Source organism: Blennius ocellaris (genome assembly GCF_963422515.1).
Source record: "Blennius ocellaris genome assembly, chromosome: 4".
Lineage (NCBI taxonomy): Eukaryota > Metazoa > Chordata > Actinopteri > Blenniiformes > Blenniidae > Blennius > Blennius ocellaris.
The window spans coordinates 21,111,128-21,122,126 of record NC_137653.1 but is presented as its reverse complement, the minus strand read 5'-3'; positions in this window follow the sequence as shown (position 1 = coordinate 21,122,126).

Genomic DNA, 10,999 nt, shown 5'->3' with positions numbered 1-10,999 from the left:
TTTTACATGGCAACGTTTTGATTACGGTGTCAATTTACACGGGAAATGCTGAAATGCTGCATTTCAAATGACATCACATGACAAAAAATACATCACAACATCTGTATGTACTGAATATGTACAGTGACATGGTGTAGCCAGTGATTAGTGGGCCCTGCCAAGTTGCAATCATGCTGTGTGCACGGAAATCCCCTTGAGGGTGAAATTAGTGATGTTTGATATCAACATCTTAATTCCATCAGATGTTAGAAGAAATTAAACACAAACAAACTTATCTAGCAACCAAAGCTAGATTGCAGATCATGTATTTTTAATAAGCTCAATGCATGATCAGAGTTTGAGGAGGACTAAGAGACATCTTAGGGATATTTAGTTGCTCGAAAAGCCACAGATGAATTAAACAAATGTTGCAGTAGTGGAAATGAGGGATTTTAATTTGGTTGGCTGTGACCTTTAAATGGATTTGTGTCAAACAACAGGGGCTTTGTGTATAAAAGAACACTAAAACCTGAGTTGTACATATATATTGATCATTTTGTTTGTGTGAATTAATAGCTAAAGCGACAGAGCTGTGGTCACACATTGTTGAAGGTTGAGAGCAAAGAAGTTCCATGAGTAATAAGAAATTCTGAACTGAACTGTATTACAATTTCCTTCACTCGTGTCCTCTTAAATGTCCACTGTGTATGAATGCGTGTAATACTGTAGTAGTCTGCAAGAGCAAACGTATATTTAGAACAAAGCCTGATTCATGAAACTATAGGAATGAAAAGTATTGTAACACTGGCGTGAGTAGTGTCAATTAATCCCATAGCCTATTATATTTCGGGTCGTGGGGTCATCACAACTGAACTCTCCAACCCCGACACCAATAATCTCTTATGGATTAGGAGGTCAGGTGAGTGTTATCTGTAAGGTCAACATAAAAAGAGCAGGTTTTTCTTCACCAAAAAAAAAAAAAAAGAAATAATCACGAAATTGTTTGTATTTGAGCAGTGGCAGCTTTATTCAAAGGAGCAGTTGACCCACCAGGCACACCACAAGGATGAAAAATAATGAAAAACCAGAATTAGCTGCAGGGAAGATGGTTGCTAGGACTTAAGGTATAAATCCGTAGAAACTAGTCTATTTTGGGTAGAAAAAAAATCTGATTTTGTTGTCATTTAAGAATAAATATTTATTAAAAAAAAAAAATCAGCTTTTATCTACTTGGCTTTTTACATCATTTAAACTGCTAATATAAAAGTGCGAGCTTCATATTTTCAATTTTTTTTTTATCTAGTATATGTCCATCTATATTTAGCACAGTATTATATGGCTTTGTTTCTCACGAAGAATGGTTTTCTTCGCGCACGTGACTACTGCTGTGTGCTGCACGTTCCAGCTCGCTAATGATTGTATCAGTCATATTTTGATTATATTTATCAATTAACGCCGCTACTGCAGGAGCCCTGCAGCTCGTTAACATGTCGGAGGGCAGACTTACGTGATGCACCTGAATGCATCACTCAAAGCTGTCAGCTACGAAGTGGTGCTTTAACTTTTCAACGCCACAGCCTATTTGTTTTCACAAATACATTTCTGAAAACTGTATTTCTTAAGACTGCATCTGGGCCGGTGCGTCCCTGTTGGGCTTGCGCTCTTGCGCCCAGAGCAAAATCAGCCTTTGCTTATGTTTTTCTGTCAAATATCTTGTGCTTTTTTTTTTTTTGTCAAATACACTTGATAATTGTACTAAATGTGTCAAATGTACTTTGAAATCCAATTCTTCAAATCAATAATGCTGAAAAAAATGTTCGTGGACGACTTGTCTGGGGTTGCAGTTTTGTGGACAAGTTGTCTGTTCACCATTTGACACATACATACATTTGATCAGACCTATTTTTAAGCTTTTGCTTTTCAACAAAAATAGTTGTATAGTTCATACAATAAAGCATCTCCTCGGTTGACATCTTCTGCATATCATCTTATTGATTTGTCACATCAAGACACGTTTAATTATTTCATGCCAGATGAAGAAATTTGAGGCAGTTGGTAAGCCACTGGGCTCGTGAGTTCTCTATCAGCATGAGCACAAACGTATAACCTTTTAAACAAAGGCCCTCTTGCTCTGCCTCGGGCTACACTTGCCAGTTTGCTTTCTTGTCAAGGCTGAAAGGAAATGTGCATAAGAGAGAGGAGCACGTTAGATGAGGAGGAAGAACAGCGGTGACAAGTCAAAACTCTGACAGACAGACGTTGAGTAGCTGATAGCATTCTATTTACATGTCTGCAATGCACATTTACACATCAAACACTCGCTGGGTTTATTTAAAAGGCTGGTGTTTCATAAGACGTCTCCGGCTGCCAACAGGAGGGAAAATAAGCATATTCGCAGACTGAATGTACACACAGCAACGCGCGTAGCGTCACCGGGAGGTATCAACACGAGCAGCAGCAAAGACGTGCTCTGTATTGCGCTCACAAAGATACAGTATGTACACAAATGCAATCAGTCAGACGGCAGACAGGCAAATATTTGCCTTCGATACTAAATCTTCACTGTAGTTTCTTCCTCTCTGACATTTCAAAGTGTGATTTCTTGATTTCTCGTTCAGGTTTCGAAGAGCTGTCCTTCGAAAGTCACATCCTCAGGCTCATACTGGCCCTGCTAATGTGGAAATGGTGCCGACACTGAGACATGTTGTTGCTTGCACAGATGTCCTGTGCTCTCGCTTAAGTCTTCTCCATGCGTCCGTGCACTCCGTTTATGTGACAATGCTTCAAGTAAATTTGTAGTCTTTGCACTTTTATTAAAGAAATTTACAGCAGTTTACACAGCAACTTTTAGAAACGAGTTGATGCTGTTGTTTTTATTTGGAGATTCTCTGTTCTCTGCACATGTGCAGAAGAACTAATTATTAATCAGGTGTCATCCCAGATAGATAATTCCCATTTCGACACCTTAGTATAATAAGTGAATCATATGTAAAGTTTCAGTGACCCAGGTGGAATAGTAATGTATTTTTACACATAAAGATATATGGTTCCTTTGAAAAAGTAGCTCAACATTAGTTTAATGCGGTGGGGGAAGGAAAAAAAACAAAACACCTCAGACTAAAAACATGTTTTATAACCACGTGTAAAGCAGCTCAACAACAGCCAGGGAAAGAAAAAAATGTATTGCCAGGTCCAAATGTCAGACTAAAAACATGTTTTATAAAGACATAAATTAGCTCAACAATGGCTGCCTTCTCGCAGCGGTGAATGGACAACTCGTCCACGGACCACTGACGTCAGCTGCGCTGTGAAGCTCCTCTCCATTAGTTCACTTTTATAATTATTTTCATCATATTTCATCATATTTCCCGATGTCTGACTAAAAACATGCTTTATAAAGATACAAAGCGTGGACGTGCACATATTCAACATGTTCTGTGTGCTAATGTGTGGCAGATTAATAGTTAAGAGCACATATCCCACATTTTGTTCGTGTGCTCTCGAGTATCTGATTAATGGTGAATGCGTTAAGTTAATATCCCGCACAGGTATTCAATAATAATAAGCACCCCATTAATGATGCAGGACATCCATTCAACCTCTATGTGGTATGGTGTAACTTGATTAACGGATTGAATCATGAATTACATTTCCAAATAAATGTGACACAGTCCAGAGCAACTTGTGTTTTCTTCATCCTCATGACGGATTTGACCGATGCGATAAATACATTTCTAGGAATTTCTATTGATGAAAAGCTTGGTTGGAAGCATATAAATATCCTGAAGTCAAAATGAGCAAATAATATTGGCATAATGTGTAAAATCCATAGTATTAGACCAAAATTCACTCAACTTATTTTCAGAGGCCAGGACGGGACCCAAATGCAGACTCGAATGCCAGAGAAGTTCAAAAGAGTTTATTAAAAAGTCTCAGCGAGGCAGCAAACAAAGGTTTCCAAGGGGAAGTCCAAGCCAAGGTCAGGAGAAGAGCAGAAGTCCAAAAACCACAAAGCAGGAACACTAGGACAATACGGAGTTGCTGGATATCCCACACAATGTACGAAGATGATCTGGTACAGACACACTGGGAGAGGGGAGTAATATACATGAGGATATGAGACACAGGTGGAACGCATTGTGGTGATAACGTGAGGATGAGTTAATTGGAAATGTGAGGGGAGATGCACACGAATGCCACACAGACACACAGGCAATGTCACAAGCATGCATACACACACACACACACACACACACACACACACGCATGCACGCACGCACGCATACACACACACACACACACTAACGCCACATTTACACGTACTTGGGTTTTTACAAAAACGGACATTTCCCACTCTACCTTAAAAAAATTTAAAATTAAAAAGGAGCATGCCAAACCTGTAGAGGGCAGTGTTGCGGGAAGCATGAAGCCATGATAGCCAATCAGAATCCAGAAAAAAAACACTTTCTACCTGAGCAGAAACGGACTGACGTCCATCACTGTCATACCTCCCTGATAGTTGCTGGAAAGGTTTGATTCATCCATGTATTAGCCAGCTGACCTGACTTCCAGGGACTGTAAAAAGTTCAAGGTCTCAACATAACATTGTCTCAACATTGAGCATTCTCAAAAAGTTTGTTTTCCCCCCATATCTATGGAGATAGAGCCGGAGCATTTTCATAAAGTTCCACCTTGGGAGCCATTTTCAAAAAGTTTAATTTTCAGATGCACCGAACTCCAATGTCATGTAAACAGAAACGCAACCAAACTTTTCTGCTTTCATTTGAAAGTGAGAAAAATTGACTATACGTGTTGGTTGTCTTTTCATAACTACCAACTACTGGTTTCAGGCTGTCCTTTGTCTGTCTCTGTGGTTATCAACAGTTCCACTCCTCTGAAATAAAGTTCCTATATAAAAAGAACTTGTTTCACTTTCTTTTAAAATACTTCTAAAGTCTCTGCACTTTGTCTTTTTTACCTCCAAAGCCAGCTGATGTTTGGATGTGCTCATTCCTATGAGAGACTGCGACAATACTCACATTTCATTGGAAACAAGCCTCTCTCTCTCCAAGAGAACAGATTAGTGAATGTTTTAGAAAGATGCATGTTTTTCTGTGGTTCGGTAGTTTTTAATGAGTATGGTCTGCCAACATCTAACTTGTTCCCTTTGTAGTTAAGATCAGTTGTACAAGTGTAAGTTATTCTACCGGGATCGTTGCCACCTGCATGTCGACTTCATAAATGACTCACTCCAGCAAGAAAACAGGAAATGAGTAGTTACTAAACGCTGCCAATGCCTTTATGAGCCATGTAGATCTTTATATGTAGAAGCTGCATGGTGTAGGGAATTAATGGTTATTAATAGCAAAGTGGGTTGTGGTGAAATGCATGTATTAGAACTAAATACGAAGGATCACATCATACGTAGAAATGGTACTCTGAACTATAGCGTATGCCAATATGGGGTCAACTATGCATTTATGCTATGAATATTCAAATACTGTGGGGTTCTTGGCGGTAATATATATGAAGTGACTCTCCCCAGTTTTTATCTTACAGCAGAGATGGATTGTGTCTTTCAGGCTCCATGTTTTCTTTGAGGTGGCAGCCACCACATTATTTGGCTTGGAAGCAGTGGGTTGGTCCTTACTCAGTGATGTGTAAGCCTGTTTGCATGCCACCAATTTTCAAACCTTTCAGGTATGTGATGCATCAAACAGTTTCATGAGAAAAAAAAACTTTGAAAAATCCTGACTCAACCTTAGCACACAATTTTTTAAAAGCCATGTCGCAGAATAAAGTTCTCTAGAATTGTGCATTTTTAGCATTGTGTGGGTTAGTGCAATATAAATTCTACTCTGTTCTTTCTATAAATATCAACATTAAGTCCCCTTTAGTGATAGCATTTCATTAGTGATTAACATGAAAAGAAAACCAATACTTTATTAATTTTTATGCCTTATATATATGCACAGTGCAACAGAGTGCAGCGGCTCTTGTGAAAATGCTTCTCAAAGAAACGTAAACATACTTAAAACATTCTCCGAGAAGCGACTATGAAACCCAAATTGAGTTACTCTTTCAATACATTATCACATTACAAACACAAATGTTTCCCATTTAATTCAGATGGGGATGTTTATCACGTTTGTTTGCTAAATAATGCATCGTGTCTTGTTAATTAACACAACCACACAACTGTTACTAATTAATTTGAGCGGATTAAAATGAACTGCACAGGGGGACGACTTGATGGGTCAGCTGGGTTTTACTGCAACTCCTGTTCAGGTATGAAGCATCTATATTAATATTAGTACTATTATTGGTATTGCGCATATATTTTGCTTCACCATTCTCACATTGAACATGCTGTAATTTATGCCAAGTAGTAATTTTTGTTGAATAAAATAATCCTGTTTGAACTTGAAATACCGAATACAATTTTTTTTCCTATGAACCTATATGAATCCTCCAACCAAGTGTGTCAATGATCCTTTCTGAGATGTATTCACTCCAACCAGCCTATCAACCACAGGCTACACACATTGTAACATGAACCTCTGGCATCTTAGCGCCAGGCCCTGATTAGTAAGAATGTCAACTGCACATTAAAATGTGCACTTTTAAGCTGTGTAGGCCTCATATATTTGATTATTTACATCACAAATGACCTGGATGCACATACAGAGCGCATCTCCCTCCCTCCCTGCTCTCTTTTTTTTTCTCCTCACCACTTTTGTGGTGCTGAAAGATGTACAACAACCTGGCTGCACAGCAGCTGATTGAGTTTTTAATTCAACGAGCAAAGGCCATAGGATAAGTGGGCTCCAGTTACCAAAATCAGTCCCAGTGCAAATAAGCTAATGTGACTCCAATCACGGAGCTGGTTGCTGCAGTGCATGATGGGAGTTCTGTTTGTCGTGTTCTAGAGGTATTGAGGGTTCTATTAGGTTTGTAGTGTGTATATGGTTATGATGTGTTGTGTTTTTCTTCCTTAGTAAATGTCGTTAATTAGTTCATTTAGTTTAATTTGCTTCATTCGTTGTGGGTGGGTAACCAGGATTGAAGAAAGTGTTGTGTGAAGTGTTGTCCTGCCTTGGAGACCCTATTGGATGTTTATTTGTCAAAATAAAAGCTTCTCTTGGGAACTTTAACAACTATGACTAGTCACTGGAAGCCAGATCAGTTGACTAATACATGGATTAAATAGAATGCAAAGAATCTGACGTGTTCCACATATCCTTCAGCCCAATGAGGCAATGTCCTCCCACTGTATGATAGAGCTCAAATCATAGGAGGAAAAAAAAATCTTTGTGACTAAGTACAGTTCCATCTTCTGATGGTATTCATGTATGTTATTTACAGGAAAACATGCCTGGCGGCCATCGATCCAGAGCTATTGGACCCGGAGGCAGAAATGTCTTTATTGTATTTCACCTAAACAGGCCTTTCATCTTACTTACAGTATTGACGGCACACAGAGAAAGAGAGAGAGAGAGAGAGAGAGAGAGAGAGAGAGACGTGGAAGGAGCCAGTCAGACGCTCATTCGAGCCAAAGTTTGTTCCCCCAATCACTTTATCTACATTCCTCTTAAGCCTATTTGCATTCAGGAGGATAATACATGTGACTTCCTTTACTTACACAATGTCAATATTAGAAAGTTGTTACAACACAACTCATCTGCGGAAAAGATAAGACATTGTCATTGTGACAAGATGATATGAAACACAGAGGAGAGAGAGAGAGAGAGAGAGAGAGCAAAAAACAGGCTGTATTGCAAGCCATCCAAATATATCCGTGCAATGTGTTACCAAATATGCAGGACCTATTTATGTCAGTGAGCATCAGTGCATCCCACTTAAAGACAGAAAGTGCTGCCTCGACTGCTCGGCACGCACAAACACAGAAGAGACGGGCATATTCAGAAAGCTGCATCCACCCTTTAACCCAGATTATGTGGCTAGATTACACCCCTAAATAGGTTCTCCATTTCCAAGGCTAGAGGACATAATGTGTAATGACCAACTCAAATGACCCATGACTGAGTGAGGAGGAAACAAGGCTCCGGGGCAGACAGGAGTCGACTGAGGAGGCCCTATAATTTGATGCTTTCAATTATTCCGCCTTCAGTATAATGATGACTATAGGAAAGTGAAATAAAGTTAAGTGGGATTTCTAACTTAAGTTTGGTGCTATCGCATGGCGCTTGAAGACAGTGAGGTGTGTGCAAAGGGGGGGGGGGTTGTAAGTGGTGGGATATGTACAGCGTGCTGCATGTAAACTCTGCGTGGTTCCACACAGGTGTGAAAGAGGCGCAGAGACATCAGGCTGTGCTGCTCAATGCTCACCACTGCTGGCAAATACGGGGTTTGGGTCCTCCCATCCAGGGCCTGGAGGGTGGGTGGGGTGGGGTGGGGTGGGGGGCTCCTGGGAGGAGAGCTGCCAATTGAAATGGTAATTCGGGAAAGTAATGCTTCAGAAACTGGGAAGTGTGTCTGGCTCTGCCTGCCACTCAGCCTGTCTGTTCGTCACCCGGCACTTTATTACTGCCACTTTCTGCTCACATTAACCCATAATCATTCCTGGCACATAATCACTTTCAGTATGTTCTGCTCGGAAATCCACGTACAAGTGTCAAAAATTAAAGGAGCGGAGAAATTTCCACTGATTCCTATCAAGAGTAATTCTTTAGTTTGAGAAATTCTTCCCCCACAACAATGACACGGGAGAGAGAGAGAGAAAAAAAAAGCTAATAGCTGCTCATCTAAATTCTGCTCAAACATCTGAATTGAATAGTTCATTGGTGCTATTAACTGATTACTATTATGAACTGAAGAATAATTGCCTTCAGTTTTACTTTGAGTTTCTTTTTGCTCTCACAGCTTTAGATTTGCAGATTTATGGAGTTAGACATGTTGGTAGAAAATATTGCATCAATTAAAGTTCAGAGAGTTACAACAAAGTCATTTAGAATTATGCAAACAAAACAAACAAAAAAAAATCACAATAGAAAATGTCTAACAATTAAGTCAACAAAGTTGTGGGGAGCCAGCTGAGGTGAACGAACAACTCGTCCACAAAACTGCAACCCCCGGATAACTCGTCCACGACATTTTTTTTCCCAGCATAATTGATTTGAAGGATTGGATTTCAGAGTATGTTTGACACATTTGGAAGGATTTTAAGTGTATTTGACACAAAAACACAAGATACTAAGTGTATTTGGCACAAAAACAAACATTGGCAAGTGCCCAGAGCACAAATTCAATGTGCCCTGGCTCAGATGCGATCTTCAGAAATACGGTTTTCAGAAATGTATTTGTGAAAATAATAATCGGTAAAATTAAAACACCGCTTCATAGATGACGGCTTTGAGTGACGCGTTCAGGTGCTCATTAACATATTGGTAGCCCACGTTCTGACATGTTAAAGAGCTGCGGGGCTCATGCAGTAGCGAGTTTACATGCTTTTTCAGCATTATTGATTTGAAGGATTATATGTGAAATTATCTTTGTAACAGCGTAAAGACGTTGCAGTGCCCCGATGTCGGAATGTCGCTTCGTAGGGGAACGCTTTGAGTGACGCGTTCAGGTGCATCATGTCAGAGTGGCTTTCCAACATGTTGACGAGCTGCAGGGTTTCGATAAACATGATTAAAACATGACTGATAGTCATTAGCGACTTGGAATATGCAGCGCAGCACACGATAGTGTCGAAGTTTCAGCTGGGGGGGGGCATCATGTGTACAAATAAGACCATTCTGTGCGAGAAACAAAGCCATATGATACCATACTAAATATATATGGACATATATAGATATATTAAACATAGATAAAATATAAATTAGAAATAATACGTAAAATTGTACAGGATTTATTTTGTCCCCAAAATTCTGAAATCTCATCTGTGTACAAGTTGTCCACTGAGAGTGCTGTCCATGAAAGAGTTTGGGGGTCTGGGGTTGCAGTTTTGTAGACGAGTTGTCCGAGAATCATGTTCAGTAGCTGCAGTTTCAAAAAGTTGTGATTTCCCCCATCCACACGGAGCCATTTTCAAAAGACTGTTGTCGTGAAAACAGACACCCCAAAAAAACTTTGAAAGTTTTCCATTTTCAATGTTCAAACATCATGTAAACACGGCCTAAATCAGCATCAGAAATCTGTTTTTAACCCTAACCCTATTCAGTACTCAGCCCTGCAACAGCTTAATAGAGAAACAATTAAAAGTGTTATAATCTCCAGAGAAACAATCTAGTTTCATATTCAGCGACAACTAGAGGCACCCTTTTCCTTTTTTGAAGAAGTCACCAGTAAACTTTCAGTATTTTTCAGTTTGATATGCCTACAGTTTGAGAAATATTCTGTTGATCCGACACAGCAGCTGTGATCATCTTCAAACCCACCTCATAAAAAGCCCATAAATGTTTATGACATACTATTAAGTCATTTATTGGAAGTATAAACTTGTAAATATGATGTTGAATGCAGCTGGTAATAAATAAAGACTCTTCTGGCTTCCTAGATATTTATGTTAATGTTCATTTTATGGCTACAGGCAAATTACACATGTTAAAAATCAGGAACAGCACTGTAGCTTGTACCCCGCTGATGTCTCACTTTGTCATTCTTGTGGAGTCAATAAAAATATTTCAAAATATTTAAATCGTTGATTTATGCAGCTCCGCTTTTTTTTTATTTTTTGGTGGACGGAACAAAGCAGCCCTCGGCGAGCGAGAGGTTTGATAGTGTGGTCTCGACACATTGTATTCAGTCGGTGTGTGTGAAAAGGTCATTAATGATGGGCGCGGACCCCTTTGGACAAAACGCCGATATCTCTTTATAAACCAAACAGGTCTGAGTCAGCTCCCGCTGTGCCTCTGTGTCAAATCACGGCGCGGGTCACTCTCCGAACAATGCCACACAAAACCGCACACATCATCTGTCATCTACTCGCATATACAAGGCCAGAATCCCACAAACAGGGGGAGGAAAAGGTGAGTTTATATGCAAAGTGAGCTGG